General features: G+C 42.8%; 2 non-coding genes across 2 annotated transcripts; one reads left to right on the top strand and one right to left on the bottom strand.

Annotated features, from left to right (window-relative positions):
* Window positions 1-1264: 1264 nt before the first annotated feature.
* LOC112083207 lies at window positions 1265-1373 on the top strand. The gene has a single exon (XR_002897504.1). It is a non-coding gene; the product is annotated as a small nucleolar RNA R71 (small nucleolar RNA).
* A 5521-nt stretch (window positions 1374-6894) lies between these two features.
* Window positions 6895-7001, bottom strand: LOC112083149. The gene has a single exon (XR_002897448.1). It is a non-coding gene; the product is annotated as a small nucleolar RNA R71 (small nucleolar RNA).
* Window positions 7002-12418: the final 5417 nt, after the last annotated feature.

The raw sequence follows: 12418 nt of genomic DNA, 5'->3' as shown, positions 1-12418 counted from the left end.
AATCTGCTGGAACAATCTTGTCTCCCACTAGAACTTGTAGATTATGAATCGCCCCTTCAGTATCTTTTTGAGATGAATCTCCAAAGATAACCTTAACCGTGATGTCCTTAAGGTTTTTATGCCCAATTTTTTGGCAAATGTCTTTGACATGATGTTGACATTGGCTTCGGAATCACACAGGCAGTCTGTGAACTTGATTCCTGAAATGAAACATTGGAAAACAAAACGTCCCGGATCGTTGGCTTTTGTAAGCCTTTGAAACGGTGATCGTTGAGGTACCTTGAATGGTGGCTTCTTGGCATCGACATCCTTGTAAAGTGGTACAAAGATTGAGGTTTCTTCTTTCTTTCCATTGGTTCGGGCTTCTTCTTCAGGCAATGTGGTTATGGCATTACAAAATCTCTTTGGGTTATCCTCAACTCTTCCTGGAAGAACTCCAATTTGCCTCTTCATAGAGTCGGCTGTTTGGACGACTTGCACGTCTAGCTTTTTGACGTGCGAAGATAAAGCTTCAAACTTCCCGTTCAGGTCATTGTACATGCAGTCAACCTTCACGTTCATGTCTTTAGATGCTTTTTCGTTCGTCATAACGAACTGTTGGATGGACTGTTCAAGTCTACCGATTTGTGAAGCTAGCTTGTTCGTCGTGACTCCTTGCTGTTGTACAAATTGATTGTTAAAACCCGTACATTGGTAGTTATATGGCTGTCGCGGTTGATAAGCTCTTGTCCCTCCGAAGTTTCCACCTTGGAACTTAATTTGGAAGGATTTTTTCTGTGGTGGGTAGTACTGATCTTGAGGATTCTCCACATTTGGATTGCGGTAAGAGAGATTGTTGTAATTTGCGTTCCGGAAGTTATTGTTGAAACCATTGTTGAAGCGGTTTGGGTATGGTGCTTGTCCTCCTACATAATTCACCTCTTCTTCTTGAAAGGTTTGATTAATGTGATCGATATCACTAGGTCCTTCATCTTCTGCGCCATTGTTGGTCTCACAAGCATGGATTGGGCGATTTTTGCTCTTCAAAAGCTGGCTCATCATGTTCTTTAACTCGGTTATCTCCTTGTTGTCTGTTCCGGTTTGCTTCGTCGCACGATCGTATTCAGGACAATCATTGCTATTGGCTTGAGCCAAATTCTTGATGAGGGCTCTTCCTTGTGCTATCGTCTTTTGTCCAAAATCTCCATTGCTAGCTGTATCATGCAAAAGTTTGTATTTTTGTTGCAAACCTCGGTAAAATGTGCTCAGCAGGCTTGATCCAGGAAATCCATGGTGAGGGCAATCACGTTCATACTCCTTAAAACGTTCCCAGGCTTCATAGAAAGATTCAGTCGGTCCTTGTTGAAAGCTTGAGATCTTTGTTCTCAACAAATTCGACCTTGACTTAGTATAGAAGTGATTTGAGGCTTGACTTCAAACTCATTCCGGTTCGGAAATAGAACTTGAATTGCAGATCGGTTCTGAAAATTTTGATTAGGTGCATCGAAATCAGCTATGCGATGGTTCCTGGCTTGTCTTCGGTGTTGATTTTCTGGCTGCACAGGGCGGTTAGCGCGCCCATTCGGCTGCATTCCTTGGTGGTCACCATCGGCTGCATTGATGGGTGCATCAAGATCTTCACGTTCTTCTCTCTCGCGATTCTGGTGGTTTCTCGGAGGAACCTCATCCTCCTCTCCATCTCATCGAGCATGATCACCTCCTCTGTGATCATTCTCTTCATTTTCTCCATGTTCGGACCCGTCTTGGTCCATATTTGAATCTCGGTTAATAGGATCTCCAAGCTGGTCGTCGTTGGCCAAGTCTTTGAAGTTCTCTTTCGTGTCTGTCTATCTCGTCTAGAATTGGAATGTTTTCTACAGGTCTGCGCCTGGTATTCATGCAATTCAGAGAAAAACAAAGGAAGGGAAAGATAATTCAGAAAAACTTTAAGAAAGAACTAGATATCAGGTGTCTAGAACAGAAGTTAGAACAAGAAAAATAGCAAAAGGCAGCAAAACAAATCTCCGGCAACGGCGCCAAAAACTTGATGCGTGTCAACTGCGTGAGGGAACAAGTTTTACCCTTAACAAAAACAAATGAAAGCCGCAAGTGCACAGCTAATCAGTTGTAGTATTTAGGGATCGAATCCACAGAGATTTGTGTGCCTGGTATTCTTCTACGGTTTCTAACTTTATGTCTAGACTAGATTGGTTTTAGAGGTTGGTTGGTTTTCACGGATTAAACTAAAACAAAAGAAAGCAAATAAATCTATCCTAGAAAACAAGTAGAAAAATCGAATAGAAAGCAAGTAGAGCAAGCAAAATATCGAACTAAAACAATTGAAATGCGGATCTAAATAAGCAAGTAAAACTCGATTGGTTTGTAAACTATGGCTAAAAACGCTGAGCTTTCGGGAACTCTACAGGGATCATAATCGGTTTTAACACCAGGGTAGATAGATTGGGATTGACGGATATTGATATATAGGGTTCTAGAGCTAGAGTACGGCGGTATGACTACGTCCCTGTCGTGATCATAACCAACTGTTTCTCGCAACCCTGACCAGTAGGTTTCCACTCTGGCCCTGAAGGGAGAGAACGCAAGAGCTGCACAAGACTCGTCAATACTCACGATCTCGCCGCAGGTAGGTTTCCACTCCTACAGAAAAATCGCCTGTTTCATTTTAGGGCTGATACTTAATGAAAACTTTCGCAACACTAACTATCTAGATCAGATACTAGGTGATCAATCAAGCATACATGCAATAAGAACAAGAATAAACAGAGAACAAAGTTGCAATCCCAGATCTATAAACTTAGATGTTTTAATCGATTATGAGAGCCCCTTTCGGGAACCCTTGATATGTTCATAATTTGCATCATTTAGGTTGCATAAATCATTCCAAATCATGTTTTATTTCATGTATTTTAGGTCCTTAGGGTTTGTTTTAGAACTTAGGAGATGCATTAGGTCCCAATGAGTCTTTGCATGTTTTGAGTGTCTATCAGGTGAATATGGAGCTGAAAAGATGAATCCAGGAGGTGGAATGGTGAGCAAAGAGTGAAAAAGTGGAAAAATTGGGTCTTGGGAGATTTTCGGCCATTCTCGCTGGCCAGGAAGGTTTCACCGGCCATTTTCATGTACCGCGGGAAGCTTTACCGGCCATTTCCATGTACCGCGAATGAAGTGTATCGGCCAAAATCTCCGGGTGTGAACGAGTCTCAGAAATCGCCTGTCCGGGGAGCCTTCCGGTCCGATTCAGACGGCGGGTCCTTCATAGAAGTTGGAGAGCATTGGAGCACGGTCTCATAGCAAGTGGAATCGTGGAATTCGGACGCGTGAGCAGAGAGATAAGCTAGTCGGAAGGAACCCCTGTCTCGCAGGTATTCCGGACCGAGCAGATCAGTTTTGAAAGATGCGAAGGACGGTGCACTTCCAGGCCGATTCAGTTTCCGGGGCCTTCATGAGAATCAGAGAAATTTGAGTCTTCTTTCCAGAACATCCGAGATCAATCAATTCGGAGCTTTGAGCAGAAAGATACGGTCTCCGGAATGGACACATGTCTAGGCGCCTCTCTCTGGTCGTGTAAATGCGCTTCAAAGATGTGCCCTCCAGGAAACCTTACACTTCCCAAGCACTGAAACTTCCTTCACAAAAGTTGGAGATAAATGAGTCCTCTGTCTTCTGCAACCGGAATTACTCAATTCGGACAGGTCTCCAGGAAGTTACACTCTCCGGAATGCGAGATGGTCCAGACAGCCCAGGATGACTAAGTTAAACATGCCGCGATTTCAATGCCACGGTCCACACTTGGCCGTGGCAACTTTTGTGCACCCTCGGCCAATGACACGATCTTCATGCCACGGTCTACACTTGACCGTGGCAAACACACACTTGGCTGAGAGGAACTTAGCAACCGTTCGGCGATTGACACGGCCTAAATGCCACGGTATGAGGCTTGGCCGTGGCAACATCTTGAAACCTTCGGCGATTGGCACGAGCTTAATGCCACGGTCTGGGATTTGACCGTGGCAAATGAACAAGTGGCTGGAGATAACTTCTACACAGTTTCGGCTTTTGACACGATCTCAACGCCACGACCTGAGACTTGGCCGTGGCAAGCATATACTTGGCTGGGAAGGTCTTCACATGCATGCGGGTTTTGGCACGGTCTGAATGCCACGGTCTGGGGGCTTGACCGTGGCAACCTTTACACATCTTCGGCGTTTGACACGGTTAACCTGCCACGAGTCCCAGATGAAGCTTGATCAGACCGTGGCATCAAAAGGAACCAAGAACACAAGTAAAGACTTTGACACGGTCAGGAATGCCACGGTCACACCAAGGATGCACCAGACCGTGGCAAACCCTTCTTTGCCCATCAAGGCCGGGTCAGTACCCGGTTTGTTCCGGGTTGACCCGGTTCGCCCAAGCCTCCTTTATAAGGTTTTTAGACCTAATTTGTAGAGGAGACTTAATCTACTTTTAGTCTTCTTTCCCCTTTTGTGAAAAACCCACTGAATACACTTTGTTTTAGAGAGTTTAAAATCGATTTGCAGTTTCTTTCCTTCTTGTTCATCATTTCTTATCATCAAAATCAACTTCTAATCATGATTAACAACACATCTTGCAAAAGATCTAGTGTGTTGATCATGATTAGTGAGTAGTTACCTTAATGAGGTTCTAGATGTGTAGGTTAGGGTGCTAAAGTGTTAGATTAGGAGTGCTTAGGGCTAGATTCATTGATTCATTTCTCTAAACAACTGTTCTCTATGCTAGATCCTTGATAATCACTTGAGATCTAGATTCTGGGAATTTCATGCACCAAAAGTGTTTGATGAAATTCCTGAAAGAGTTGTGTTAGAGGTTTAAGCAATTTTTCATCATGGGAATGATTTGTTAAATGTTTGAATGATCATTGAGAACTGTTTATTAATGCATATTGATTCATATTACACAAATGGGAATTTGGTTTGGAAATGGATTAGTATAGGGGTTAATACCTTCATGAGAGGATTAACCTAGATTAGAGTTCTTAATCATTTGAATCATGTCTCATCATTGTCATTAGCATTTCTAGTTTAACACCAAAGCACCCTAACCAACTATCATGTCTAGAATCGCATGCCTCCATCATATCATATTCACATCATATCATTTGTCATTGTCATTAGTCTTTAATCCTGTTTATGTTTATAGTTGTCTCTAGATTAATCAAAACCCACTCTTGTTTGCTTGAATTAAGAACTTGATCATATAGCTTAGTGTCTAACACCACATCTGGATTGATAAACCTCTTTGTGCTACATTGACAAGGGGATTGATAGCCCTGAGACCCTAAAAAGTCTTATCTATCAACCCTAAGCCCAAATCGGGATCTACTCAGACATTGCTGAGGTCGACATCATCATTGGTTTTAATAAAATTAATCAAAAACAGTAAAGAAAAGAGATGAAGAAAGCTTCTCTATTGAAGAACTCGGACTTGAACAATCTTCTACAAAAATCGCATATAAACGGCTAAAGGAAAATGGGTTTCTGTAAAGTATGAAGGGTGGTGTCTAAAAACGACCTAAATGACAAGTATTTATAGTCTTCAATACTCCATGGTCTCTAGGGTTCCCGAATTGAGGCTGAGAATGACTTTGGGCTTCACAAATATGGGCTTTAGTTCGGAGTTAGCCAGCCGCGGTCGAGAGTGACGTGACCGCGGGAAATAGGTAGCTGGCCTTGTGACCGCGGGGAATGGGCTGTTGGCCGCGGTCGCGTGACTTGGTGGCCGTCTTCGAGTGGCTCCGGGGCTACTAGAATATCTTGAGATCCAACCGTTGGAATGTCTCCAAACTAAGTGCATTTGATAGCTGGTTGATTCTTCTATAAGGTGTCCAATTTTGAGGGTGATCAGACGGTGAGAAGGTCTTCGTCTCTCCATGAGAGTTCTGACGGTCTACATTTATCCAAAAGAGTCTTTTTGTTCCAATTTGTGCCTCTTTATCCCAAATTACCTGAAAAGTCTTTTAAAATCCAAAAACATAGAAATCCTTTGAAAACCTTTGAAAATGGAGTAAAAACACCTGTAAAAGACATTAAAGTGATCCATAAAAATGGTCAAAATCCGGTGTTATCAATGAACACCAGGTCCAGATCAAGAAGCTGTGGTCCACCTTTCCCCTTAAACGACAACATTAATCTTTTTGTTCCAAGAAGGGATAGGCGTGGAAGACAGGCTGATCAGGCTGATATGGAAGATCAAAGACAGCATCTGGTTGACATTGAGCCGCAGGCTCAAGAGGGGCAACAGGCTCAGGTGCAGCAAGGTAATGGAGCTGGTAATGCAGCTGGAAATGGAGCTGGTAATGCAGCTGGAAATGGAGCTGGTCAAGGGTTCCATCAGGGTAATGTTCAGCAGGAACAGCAGCATCAACAGCAAGCTTATGTCCACCAGGGACAAGCTCCAGCTCATCAGCAAAGGCATCAGGCCAATGTACAGCAAAGACAACAGGTGCACAACCCACAGCCCTTCCAAAACCAACAAAGGAGATATGAGCAGCCACAGGTCTATGTAGGAGAGAATGACAGGGCCAATGCTCATCAGTATGGAGCTCGAATTCAAGCACCATCTGTGCAGAACAACAATTGAAGTCAAGGTATCTTTGCTGAATATGGTCCAAAACTCCAAGTTCCATGGATTAGCAATGGAAGATCCTTTGCAACACTTGGACCAATTTGACAAGGTTTGTGACTTGACAAAGATAAATGGAGTATCTGAGAAGAGTTTCAAGCTCAGATTATTCCCTTTCAGTCTTGGTGACAAAGCTCACCAATGGTAGAGAATCTCCCAAGAGGCTCCATTCAGACCTGGGAGCAATGCAAGCAGGCATTTCTGTCTAAGTTCTTCTCAACCTCCAGAACAGCAAAGCTAAGAAACCAAATCTCCAGCTTCACTCAACATAGCAATGAGAGTTTTGGTGAAGCATATGAGAGATTCAGGAGCTACACTAATCAGTGCCCACACCATGGGTTTAGTGAGGCTTCTCTTCTCAGCACACTTTATAGAGGGGCTCTTCCCAAGATTAGGAACCAGCTGGACACTGCCTCCAATGGAAACTTTCTGGGAAAGGAGATTCATGCTGCTTTAGAGCTGGTTGAGAACTTGGCAATGAGCAATGATACATATGGAGAAGACTTTGATAGAGCCAATAAGAGTGAGAGTTCAAGCAGGGATCAAAGGTATGAGAAGGACTTTAGAACACTTGAAAGCAAGCTGGACAAGGTGCTATTGACCACTCAAAAGCCAATGCACTTTGTAGGAGAGTATGAGGAACTTTCTCAATGCTTTGAGAACATCAGTGAAGAGGGTATTACTCAGGAAGAGCTAAACTATAATGGGAATCAGAGGTTCCAAAGGTATCAGTATTCTAATGTAAATCAGAACCTCTCTTACAGGAATCATAATGTAGCAAACCCACAAGACCAAATCTACCCTAACTCTCAAGCTCCACAGAATTTTGTTCCCCAGAACAACTTTCAAGGGTCTTTTCAACCAAAGAAACAGTTTGTTCAGAATCAGGGTTACAGTCAGCATCAGCAACCACTTCAGAGTTTTCTTTCAGTTTACAGCAACAGCCAAAGGCACCACCAGGGTTTGGTCCACCACAGTTCCAGCAGCAGGCGCCGGTTCAGCATCAGTTTCAGTCATCACCTGTTCACCAGCAGCCAAGAAGGGGGTCAGATATGGTTGGGATTCTACAACAGCTGCTTCAGCGTCAACAAGTGTTTGCAAGCCAGTATGCATCAATGCAGCAGGACATCAAGGAATTGAAGCAAAATCAGGCATCTAGCTCAAGAAACAAAGGCCAACTTCCTGGTAAGCCTGAACCCAACCCCAAGGAGTATGCTAAAGTCATTACACTGAGAAGTGGCAAAGAGCTACCTGGTATTGAGCACAACAATGTGATCATTGAGGACAACGATCAAACTGAGTGGGAGGCAGCCTTAAAAGATGACCAAGTTGCTGAAAGATCAAGGAAAGAAAAAGGGTAAAGAGGTGGAAAAGGAACCTGAACCAGAAAAGCTATATATTCCACCACCTCCATACCAACCTAAGCTCCCATTTCTAGGGAGATTCAAGAAGCAGCTTGTAGACAAGGCAAGAGCTGTCTTTGAGAAGGCTCTCAATGAGACACCACTCACAATGCCTCTCATTGAAGCATTTTTAATGATGCCAAAGATGGGTAAGTTCTTAAAAGATGCTATTCTGAACAAGACTAAAGAGCTTCAAGGTATGGTGGTAATGAGCCATGAGTGCAGTACCATTATTCAGAGAAAGTCAATTCCAAGGAAGTTAACTGATCCAGGTATCTTCACACTCCCTTGTGCTATAGGTCCTCTGATGTTTGCTAGATGTCTCTGTGACTTGGGTGCATCAGTAAGCTTAATGCCCTTCTCCATTGCCAGAAAACTGGGCTTTAGAACTTTTTAGCCAGCAAGAATCTCCCTTGTCCTTGCTGATAGATCTGTGAGGTTACCTGTTGGAATGCTAGAGGATCTGCCAGTAAAGATAGGTGGTTTTGAAGTGCCTACAGACTTTTTGGTGCTAGAGATGGATAAGGAACCAGTTGACCCTCTTATTTTAGGCAGGCCTTTCTTGGCCACAGCAGGAGCAATTATTGATGTAAGAGGAGGCATAATTGAGCTTCAACTTGGTTCTGAAAGGCTGAAGTTTGATGTTAATGAAATGATGAAGAAGCCAACAATAGAAGGACAAGTCTTCTATGTTCAGACCATGGATGAGCTTGCTGATGAGCTGTTAGAGGAGTTAAACACAGAAGATCATCTTGAGATAGCTTTAACAAAAGAACATGGTGACCATGGCTATCTTGAGGATGAAACTTTGGAGCTCATGAAGCTTTTAGACTCTCACAAACCAGAGGGGAGCACCAGTTCTTACTTGAACTTGCACTATGAAGGTTCAGAGGCTAAAGAAAACCGGTTTAGAAGCTCAATTGTGTCAAGACCTTGCATTCATATCGACCAGGATTCACTCGGTGTTCAGCTCAGTGTGGGAGATGACAAAATGCCGAGAATATATCGACCAGGCACACCGAGGGAATTCAGGTCGGTCTCTCAAGATTCTATGAAAGGAGCTGAGTCTTTAAGCCACACCGAGGTCAATTCAGTTTGTGTGCAAGCTCGGTGTGAGGAGGTCCAAAATCTCGAGAAAATATCGACCTCCCACACCGAGGGAAATGAGGTCGGTGTGAACACGGCCGCTGGTTCAGAAATGAGGCTTAAAGAGATGAATGAGGTGGTTCAGAAGCAATGCAACAAGGCTAAAGGTGAAGCACAAGCAGAGAAGCCACAACAAGCCTCACTAGATGCATTTGACAAGGATTGGGATGAATCTAGGGCACCTCAACTTGATCTCAAACCCCTTCCCAAGGGGCTCAGGTATTCTTTCTTAGGTCTCAATGAGTCTTATCCTGTCATTATCAATGATATGCTGTTAGAGGACCAAGAGCATAGGTTGTTAGAAGAGTTGAGGAAACATAGGAGAGCCATTGGCTACTCTCTGGATGACATAAAAGGTATCTCACCCTCCCTATGCACTCATAGGATTCACTTAGAAGAAGAGTCCATGTCATCCATAGAGCACCAAAGGCGTCTCAATCCCAACTTAAAAGAGGTAGTGAAGAAAGAGATTCTCAAACTCCTAGAGGCTGGGATAATTTATCCAATCTCAGACTCTAGATGGGTTTCACCAGTGCCCAAAAAGGGGGGAATGACAGTAATAAGAAATGAGAAGGATGAGCTGATTGCTACTAGGACTATAACTGGACACAGGATGTGTATGGATTATAGAAACCTCAATGCAGCCTCTTGGAAAGACCATTTTCCTTTGCCTTTTATTGATCAAATGCTAGAGAGGTTTGCAAACCATCCCTTCTTTTGTTTTGAAGATGGTTACTCTGGATTCTTTCAAATCCCCATAGATCCAAGAGACCAAGAGAAGACCACATTCACCTGTCCTTATGGGACATTTGCTTATAGGCGCATGCCATTTGGGCTGTGCAATGCTCCTGCGACTTTCCAGCGTTGCATGATGTCTATCTTTTCATATCAGATTGAGGAGAAAGTAGAGGTCTTCATGGATGACTTCTCAGTCTATGGACACTCTTTCTCCTCTTGTTTGTCTAATCTTTCTCAGGTCCTGGATAGATGTGAGGAGCACAGCTTGGTGTTAAATTGGGAGAAATATCACTTCATGGTCCAAGAGAGGATAGTGTTGGGGCACAAGGTCTCAGAAGCTGGAATAGAAGTGGACAGAGCAAAGGTGGAAGTGATGGTGAATCTACAAGCTCCAAACTCAGTCAAAGGGATAAGGAGTTTCCTTGGGCATGCAGGGTTTTACAGAAGATTCATCAAAGACTTTTCAAGAATAGCTACGCCTCTGAGTAGGCTATTGTGCAAAGAGGTTGATGTGCGTGTGTGTCGAGAGGGTTGTCAAGTTTTACCCTAAATTAAATCAATAGCCGCAAGTGCACAGCTGATCGATTGTAGTACTTAGGGATCAAATCCACAGGGAAGGAGGATCTTTTCTGCAAAAGCCTTTGAAAGAAATATAAAGTAAGGAAGTCTAGAACCAGGAAAGTTTTGTTAGAGTTTTGGTAATGTGTTTAAATCTTAAGGAGAAAATACGGGAATTAAATGACCTAATAACTAAACTTAACGAAAACAGGTAAAAAAGAGCAAAAGACTAATCTAATTGCTTAAATGAAAATCGATTAAAAAGGAATGAGAATATTGAACTAAAGCTTGAAATAAAAACGGTGTGAAACTATAAGGAAAAAAGCGTTGGGGTTCAGGGAAGTTTTCTCAGGGGTACGAACGATTCAAAACATTGCTAGAGAGTAAAATTGATAAGATCTTAGCTTAAACTTTTCGAACTGGAGTCACGGACGTATGAATACGCCACTGTCGTGATCATAGACAACTATCTCTCTCAACCCTGACCAGTAGGTTTCCACTCTGGCCCTGGAAAAGAAGAGGTGCATTATGTTTAAGACTCGTCAGCATTCACAAATCGCCCATAGGTAGGTTTCCACTCCTATGTTTGTTTTGCTCTGCCAAACTAGATCTGACACCGGATGAACACTTTCGTGTCACCAAGCATCTGGATCAGATTGTAGTTCATGACGCTACTCTCATGCAGTAAAAACGAATTCAGAAGAAAAAGTTCTAAGATTCGGCTCAAAAGCACATGGAATCCTCATCGAACATATAAATCCCCATCGAAAATCCCTTAATCCCAACAATAAAACTACTCAGACATGATGAACGAAATCAAAAACATAGTATTAAAAAGTATAGGAGAAACCGAAATTGAAAAAGAAAGAACAAGGGTTCAAGAGATAGATCTCTATCTCCCTAAAACCTAAAACTTAAAAAGTATTCTAAAATAATAAGAACATATGAAGGCATACGAATTAGGGTTCCTAAAACATGTATTTATAGTGCTCAAGACATCTCTGGGCGTCACTTAGGGTTTCTCCAAATGAGGAAATCATTTTGGGCTTCAGAAATGGGCCTTCGAGCTCGGAGTTGGCTGGCCGCGGTCGGGATGGCTGTGACCGCAGAAAATGGGTGGCTGGCCGCGGTCCCGGTGCTTCTGACCGCGGGAAATGACCTGTTGGCCGCGGGTGGAAACGCTTGCCAGCTGGTTTACGGGACATCTTGCTCTTCGCGTATCTTTTGATTGAACCGTTGGATTGCCAAGCTGTAAAATGTGCTGGAAAGCTGATACTTCCATATTTAAGATCTCCAAATTTGAGCTGGATCAGACGGTGAAAAGGCCTTCAACCGGGGGTGAATTTCTGACGGTTTGACTCTGAGCTGAAATCTTGTTTTCTATAAATTTTGTTAAGTTTTTCCCTAAGTTACCTGAAAATAGTCTTGGAACTACAAATACTAGAAAAAAAGTAATAAAAATACTTAAAAGCAATTAAAAACATAGAAAAAGTATTTCAAAACGATCCATAAAAGTCGTCAAAATACGGTGTTATCAACTCCCCCAGACTTAAACCTTTGTTTGTCCTCAAACAAAGCAAAAGCCTAAACTGGTTAAGTGAAAACAAAAATAGGGAATGCACAAATCTCAGAGACATGAACTCCTAAACTAGGACCAAAGATAGTGCATCATCCACAACTTAGTCTAGAAAATTCTCACCAATGCACAAAAGATACTAGTCGACTTTTTCCGTCATGCAAAACTTAAACAATCTAAATCTTGATTCCAGTCAACTAGCTCTCTACATTCATTAAGTTCAATAGTGAGTTCTCATTAAAGACATCATCCAGGGTAGACGGCGTTTGGCATTAAAGGGCTGTTTAAGAGGTGGAGTTAAAGTATTTCGGGTTACCTGATGATCTGGAGGATGCAA

The sequence above is a fragment of the Eutrema salsugineum genome, unplaced genomic scaffold (assembly GCF_000478725.1).
Source record: "Eutrema salsugineum unplaced genomic scaffold, Eutsalg1_0 scaffold_7, whole genome shotgun sequence".
Classification (NCBI taxonomy): Eukaryota; Viridiplantae; Streptophyta; class Magnoliopsida; order Brassicales; family Brassicaceae; genus Eutrema; species Eutrema salsugineum.
Note: the sequence above shows the minus strand (reverse complement) of the source record. Positions and strands in the feature narration are given on the sequence as shown.